The sequence below is a fragment of the Octodon degus genome, unplaced genomic scaffold (genome assembly GCF_000260255.1).
Source record: "Octodon degus isolate 3935 unplaced genomic scaffold, OctDeg1.0 scaffold00367, whole genome shotgun sequence".
In the NCBI taxonomy this organism is placed as follows: domain Eukaryota; kingdom Metazoa; phylum Chordata; class Mammalia; order Rodentia; family Octodontidae; genus Octodon; species Octodon degus.
The window spans coordinates 850,595-858,352 of record NW_004524943.1 but is presented as its reverse complement, the minus strand read 5'-3'; the positions used below and the strand labels follow the sequence as shown (position 1 = coordinate 858,352).

Below are 7,758 nucleotides of genomic sequence, written 5' to 3'. Positions count from 1 at the left end.
ACTTGCCGAGCAAGTGCTTATTCTACTGTGCTACCAGTGCCCTAGAAACAATTTTAATAACTATTTGATTATCTTCCTCTGCCAAATCCAAATTCTGAACCCATTTTGAATGCATTTTATTAATTGCTATTTTTCTTTTTGTATGTGTAGGTCACACTTTGCTTTTCTTTAGCATGTCTAGTGAGTTTTAGACAAAAGCAAGTTAGTACAATTATTGCAAAGAGGTTTTTCTTCAAAGGATTGTTTTTTGTTGTTATTGATTTCTTTCCTTTTTCCTGTGGTTGTTGATATTCTTTTTTTTTTTGGCGGAACCGGAGATTGAACTCAGGCACTTACGCTTGCCAGGGAAGTGCTTATTCCACTGAGCCATCTCCCCGGCCCCGATTGTTGATATTCTAATAGGCATTTTCCTATGTTGTACTCAAAGTGGAACTTTGTCTATCATACATTTAACAACAGCGAGTGTATCTGCTAGTTGTTTATCCTTATGTTCTGCACTCCCTACATCTCCAGCCCTTTTAAGTTTAATTTCTTAAATGTTGACATAGGGTCTTACTAAATTGGTCAGATGGGACTCAGACTTGGGATCCTCTAGTCTTCTCAGGTTCTCTAAGTGCTGGAAATAGAAGCAGTAAATTTTTCTGTTTTAAGTAAATGATACCTAGATATGATAGGTTATAATCTATGTTCAAAACTAGTAAATTCTGATAAGACAAGAATGCATTCATTTGTTTTCCATAACATTAGAGAAGATAGAAGGGCATGTCCAAATCACTGACATGGTCAAGGGACAATATTCTACTGGTTAATGTCATAGTCTGCTAAGTATTACATGAGTATTATATGGTAAAAATTTAAAGTCTATATTGTGCTGCACATCAAGCACCTGCTAGCTGATGAGGCTCAGACATTTTAATAGTATAATACTTATATTATGGTTCCTTAGTTGTCAGAAATAGTGATTGAAAGTCAGAAGTTATATATTTATGTCAATACTACATTTGGATGACTACAATATATATTTAAGGATGACTTTGTTTAGAAGATTGGAAAAATGCTCATTGAATAATCACTGCACTTCAACATAATAGATCAATAGACACAACTGAATCTGGTGGACACTGTACAGAAAATGGCAACTTTAACCAAGGAGTGCTTCCAAAGGCATTTCCCTTAGAGGTTGCTGAGGTTTTTCTACATTACAGAAAGACTAAGTAATATGGTGTAGCTATCTTAACCAAACTTACGTTCAGGCAGTTATGGTACATGTCCCCAAACTACTATCCCTTCTGCCCACCATGCTGGCTCCAACGTTCCATGATCCACTGTAATCTTCTAGTCTTCCCTTCTTTGCAGTATGGCAGCCAGTGCTGCTATCCATTGAGTGGGTAGACCACCAATTCATAAGTGACCATCATAATAGCTGTATTTGGAGTCTGTCTCACCGAATGAGTTGTTAGACCACGGTACAGTGATCCATAGCCTTCTTCTTGAATTGCCAAAGACAGAATCTGAGAAAAGGATCTATATTTTGTTCCTTTTTTATGTAATCTTGTTCTTACGACCTCATGTGGATATGCTCTAGCTGTGGCACAAGTTTTTAAGGTGGCTGCAGAAAGCATCATCCCCACAAAATCCAATGCTTCTTTTACAGACTATTCAGCACTTTCCATCATCAATGCAGTCTTAAAATCCAGCAATGTTTGCTTTATACTTTCATAAATAACAAAATGGATGACAGTCTCTGATATGCCAGCATAGGACGCAGACATGCCCCTTTAAAATCTTTTAAGTCCATCTGCCTGATACACTCTACGGGCACATTCAAAAGCACCCATTTGCTTTCCCCACATTTCCTTGCATCAAGCTGTAACTGAGTCTTTATAAGCCAAGTGGGGTTGTTTGCAGTGATTGTGGTAAAATGAGGATTAAGTTAGTCCATATTTCTACTGGAAGTCACCTGCAGATGGGGAGCATGAGATGACAAGATCTCAATCTTTTCTAGGGAGAAAAGTATAGTAAACACCTGCCATTGCCACTGAAGTCATGCAAACCTGGGTAGAATCAGGATCAAATACACCACTCACTTTCTCCTTGCAATTGGAGTAAGCAGTGAAGTATAGTGCTCTGGAAGGAGCCACCCCCACTATATTGAGGCCTAATCCTCTAAACACAGAACGAGGTCCTTCTTTTTCCAAAATCAACTTTAGATGATGGAGGGGTCCAGGAGACACTACTCCATTAACACTGGCTTCAGCCCTGGCATTCAGCGGAACTTCAGAGGTACAAAGTGTCACAGAAACCAAGAGCAGCTGTGTTTCCACACCTTCCAGTGGACATGTCAGAATAGCTCCCGCTGTGTCACCAGGTACCCCGGGGAAACAGATGCACCAGCAGGTCCAAGTTGTAAACTTTCATTACAGATCAAAAATGAAGTTCTTAAAAATCTCAACTTGAACAGGTATGAAACAATTTAAAAACCTTTAAAGGTGTATTGATAAAAATAGGCTTTGAAAAAAAGCACTTTTGTTATTACAAAAGGAGACATCTTAAGGTAAAAATAATAAAAGCCCCATGCTGCATAGATAATACAGATATTCCTAGTTATCTAGCCAACAGGCAAAAAAACAAGCACTTAAGGTCATCAGTTCCATTTTTTTGCTCATTTCTTATTGCTGGAATTTCGTATTCATTTCTTTCTCACTGTAGAATAAACAGGATGATGGTAGAAATGTTAAGCTGGCATTTCCTCAGCCCTGCCCTGCTCATCTAGGGAGCAGAGGAATTCTCAGGTGGTGGACAGGCTGCTTTTGTCTCTTCTGCATCTCGAGGTTTAGTGTTTTCTGGGCATCTGCATTAGTACTTGAAGCTGCGAAGGTAAAAACACTGAGGTGTTTGCTGACCTTGGCTCTCATCTCTTTAATTTTCCTTATCTTCTTCATGGCCATTTTCTTTAGGCTGTCTTGAGTGAGGAGGGCCCCTGTGGGGGAATAGTGATCTATAACCTCAATACGTATTCCGCTTTACCTGTCTACCTTGTTCTCCTGAACCCTGGCTGTCAGCACCCTCCATCACTTCTTGCACAGGAGGGTTGGAATACTGTGGCCATTACCCATAGGGTCTCCCCATGTGGTAAGGTGGGTAGTACGTAGGGCCTGGTGGCTGGGCCTGGCCTTCGGGAGCAGTCTCCGATCTCTCATTCTTTTCCCCACACTTACTATTCTGGTAACTATGCTGGTAATTGTGCAGAGGACTCCTACAATGTGGATAGTGTCTATAATGGTTAAGGTCTGCTGCATATTTACTGCCTTGAGCTGGAGCTTCACCAGGGCCTGTGATATTTGCTGCCTCTGCACCCTTTTCTCCTTCAACAACATCGAGCTCCACAGTCTCTCTTATCTCCTACACTGCGCAGGTACTTCCTGGAGTTATTCTTCTTCAGCACAGTCTAGTATACAAATGGATCTTCCTTGGTGTCTTTGCTGTTAATGAAGCCTTATCTGTTTCTTGCCTTGAATCATCGTACTAATCTGAAACCTTCCTTGAGATAACATATTGCCTCTGCCTGAAGGCGCCACCAATGTGAGGCCACCTGGAGCCGCCGCTCCCTGAGCTGCTCGCGTGGTGCCGGCTTGGCATCAGCAGCACTGAGGGTGGTGGTGGGGGGTGGGCTGCTGCTGGGTCTGGGCCTCGCTGCTAATGGTTGCGGTGATGGTGACTGGGGCCGGCTGCAGCAGCTGCAACTCCTCCTGGGATGTGACGGTAACTAGGCGAGCGGCGGCGGTGGGGCTGCTCAAGGCTCTCTGGGGTCCGCTTTCCGCTCCCACTACGGATCCAAATTTGCAATGTCCTTACTGGGAACATGATATATACATTCATATAAATTACTATGTGATTATTATACACTGCTAAGGCAAATAATTGATATGTAATAGGAAATACATTTTCCATGAATGTGCTTCCCATGCGGGCCAAAAATGTCACCAGATTAAAGCACCTGCAAGTAGGCTAAGGCGCCTGGGGTTTGATCCTGGGGAATGCTGTTCTGGCCCAGCCCAAGGGCATGCTTAGAGGGCAATTGCACTGGGTGTGGTGCCGCTTTCCTGTAATCCCTGCTCTTGGGAGGTTGTAAACAAGTGAATCACTACGGGTCTGATTTAGTAGTAGAACCCTGAACACCCTGTGGACGCTTCACTAATTTTTTTTTTAAATGTGGTTCCCAAAACCAGTATAAAATTAACTCAGTTTTTAAATTCGAATGTGAAAGGTGATGAGAAAAATGTTTGAGCGTATTACTAATCTTTTATCTAAACAGATCACGTACGTATTTCCTACTAACACAACTTCATCTGATTTAGTCACTGTGAGCATAGCGTAAAGTATAATTCACTAAGTAATACATCTGCAAATGCTTTGATTGTAGACACTGTACTATGAAAATTATAAAGCTAATAATAAGGCCCTTGGAAAGTATGGTAGACTTCGCAAATTGTTTCTAATTAATTTGTTTTGAGTAAACAGGAATTATTCTGTTAAATGGAGCTTTTTAAAAAGGATTACAAAGGGTTAAGGCACAATCTCATCATGAGAGTGTATTTTTAAGTTTATTTTCTCATTAGCTTTTTTGAAAATCAGTAATTATGTAGTATATTAAAAATTGTAGAGAATGGATGTGCTGGAACCTGCCCATAATTCCAGCTCTTGGGACGCTGTGAACAGGCTGATCACTACGAATCCTATCTAGTAGTGAGACCTGGAACACCCTGCATACCCTTCCCTAAAAATGCAATAAATAAATAAATAAATAAATAAACGCCCACAAAAGCAAAACTATTTTATTTTTCCCAAAACCTTCCTTGTGATGACCTTCTTTGTCCACACCTGCAGGCTCCGCTCCTCCATGAGCTGCTGCCCTTAGTGCTGGGATTGTGGTCAGCAGTACTGAGGGAAGGGGAAGCGGGGGAGGGCTGCTGCTGGGTCTGGGCCCCCTTGCTCATGGGTGCGGTGATGGTGCCAGAGATGGCTTCAGCAGCTGTGACTCCTCCCAGGTTCTGATGACACCTACGCTGGTGGAGGAGGCAGGGCTGCTCAGGGCTCTCTGGGATGCACTCTCGGCTCCCATTACCAATCCAACTTTGCAGCGTTCTTATTGGGAACAGGATATGTATATTCATGTAGATTACTGTATCCTTGTTACACACTTAAGGAAAATAATTGATATGTAACAGGAAATATATTTTTCATGAATATGCTTTCTAAAGCAAATGTAAAATTAACTCAGTTTTTAAATTAGAATGTGAAATGTCATGAGAAAAGGGTTTGAACTTATTACTAGTCTGTTATCTAAACAGAACACATACACAGCTTTCTACTAACACAACTTCATTTGATTTAGTCTCTATTAGCACAGTGTAAAGTATAATTCACTAAATAATATGTCTGCAAATACTTTGATTGTAGACTCTGTAAAGCTCTTGAAAAGTAGGGTAGACTTTGCAAGTTGTTTGGAATAAAGTTTTTTTGAGTAAACAGGAATTATTCTGTTAAATGAAGCTTATTAGAAAGGATTACAAAGGGTTAAGACACAATCGCACCAGGAGAGCTTATTATTCATTTGTTTAGTTTTGTCATTAACATTATTGAAAATAAATAATTATATAGCATATTAAAAATAGTACAGACTGGGCATGGTGGTGCCCTCTTGTAATCCCAGCTCTTGGGAGGCTGTAAACAGGCAGATCACTGTGATGCAACACAAATCCCGTGGACTCTGCACCTCTCCCCCACAATGGACTGAGGCACTGAAGGTAACAGGAGGGATATTTTCTCTTGTATTTGGAGGGTAAGAAGACTTAGTGGTGTTAGTATAGTTAGTGGTCTTAGTATAAAATATTTAGTATACATGTAGTAGTGGTATTAGAGGTAGTAGTATAAGGAGTGTAAGTTTTGAATGCATATGTGAAAGACAACAGGGTAAGAAACAATACAGGACATCATCATGTATGGTTCTAATTAGAAGAAAATTTCAGTGTTCAAACAAATTGTAAAAACTCTGGGAAAAGAAAAAGAGCCATGTTACATTCCATGACCCATACAATATTCTCTCATTACTGAAATCCACAAAGTGGTTGATATGGCTTTATGCCCTAACTGGGAAAAGAGAACAAAACAAACCTCAAGAAGGACTTACAACAAAAGCAATGGAGAGAAAGGTTTTCTAAACTCAAAGTGTCCATGACTCAGTTTATCTAATGCTCAAACTTAATTTTACTTTTTAATTTAGAAGTTTAAGATAAGAAATAACTTCTCTACACAGTACATAGAATTAAAAACTTACATTTTTACTATCTTTGCCAAATATGAGATACTATAAGTATAACACTGTTAATCAATTTTAATTTACATATTTATATGCATTTCAATGTACTTATAAATGATTTCATATTCATGTTACTTAATCTATGTAAATTATCATATAATGATATTATATTTAATATGTACTATATATTTATGGAATAAATATTTATCATAAAAATGTAAATGAGGGGCATTCACAAATGTTTGAAATGATACAATAAATTAAAATTATTTATATTGCTATTAGGACTATATACTTGTAAAATCATTCTAAAGACTTTTAGATGCATTCTCTTAAAACCTACAATTTTCATGTTGGATAATCTCCACCTAAATATATATGCAATGCGATACATGGTAGTAGTATATTGTAGTAGTATATTATAGTAGTATATACATGGACCAAACAGCAGTATATTGACAACTAGAATTTCATCAAAAATAACATTAATCAAGTGACATGTAGAACAACATATAACTTAACAGCCAAATAAAATAAGGAGTAAATCAACAAAGTGAACACATTTTTTCAGGAGAGAGAACATAAATGTTTAACATCTATATTAAAACTGCTCAGCATCATAAGATCTCAAGGTAATGCAAATAGTGTTTGTCAGTGTGACATGCGTGAGATGCTCCTCACAGATTAGCAGCTTCTGAGTGTGTCTGTGGAGGCTGACACGCAGGCTAGCACAATGGCAGGGGCCTCTGCTGTGGGTGGCACCCACCAGGATGACTAGTAACAAGGGCAGTATAAAAGGGGAAGAAGCAGCTAGTGCTTCCCCATTTCTAGAGGCACCCTGCCATTAGCTCTGACTTTGGACTCTGAGCTCCAGGGGAGACTCTCTGACCTTCCAGCACACACTCTGCAGCCTCGCAGTGCAGGGTCTTGGGATTCCAACACAGGCTCATACTGGTGACTGTGGTGAGTTTCCACTTCTCTGACCTCTGACTGCTCCTGCATCCCTAGCTCTCTAATGTGAAGATGGATGCTGTGGATTATTCTGGACCTGTTTCTGCAGAAGGTAAAGGAGAGTCTCCCCTGTCTGGTCCTGTATGCCTTCCTAATAAGTCCCTTACACATGTTTGATATTGACTCTGTTTCTTTAGTGAACATTAACTAGTGCAAGACAAAATGAAAATGAGACAATTCATTCCTGACAGAATTGCTATTACCAAAACATAAAGAGTATTGTATTGAGAATGGAAAGAAGGGTGTTGCCTGGTGTTGGTGCACAGGTTCTTCACTTCTTTGGATCTTAAAGCAGAGCCACATTCAGGAAGACATTTGTAATGTGGAGCAGATGCTTCTAATCTTAAACACTGCAAGCTGGAAAACCATGTAGTGACATCCTGAAAGTGACAGGAAAATATAATCTATTATTATAGATGCTAAGCCCT

General features: G+C 39.6%; 2 pseudogenes; one reads left to right on the top strand and one right to left on the bottom strand.

The window, feature by feature from the left end:
- Positions 1-1,373: 1,373 nt before the first annotated feature.
- On the bottom strand, positions 1,374-2,418 carry LOC101562606 (annotated as a pseudogene).
- Positions 2,419-7,342: 4,924 nt separating this feature from the next.
- The window catches only part of LOC101562208, a 10,609-nt pseudogene continuing 10,193 nt past the window's right edge, over positions 7,343-7,758 (top strand).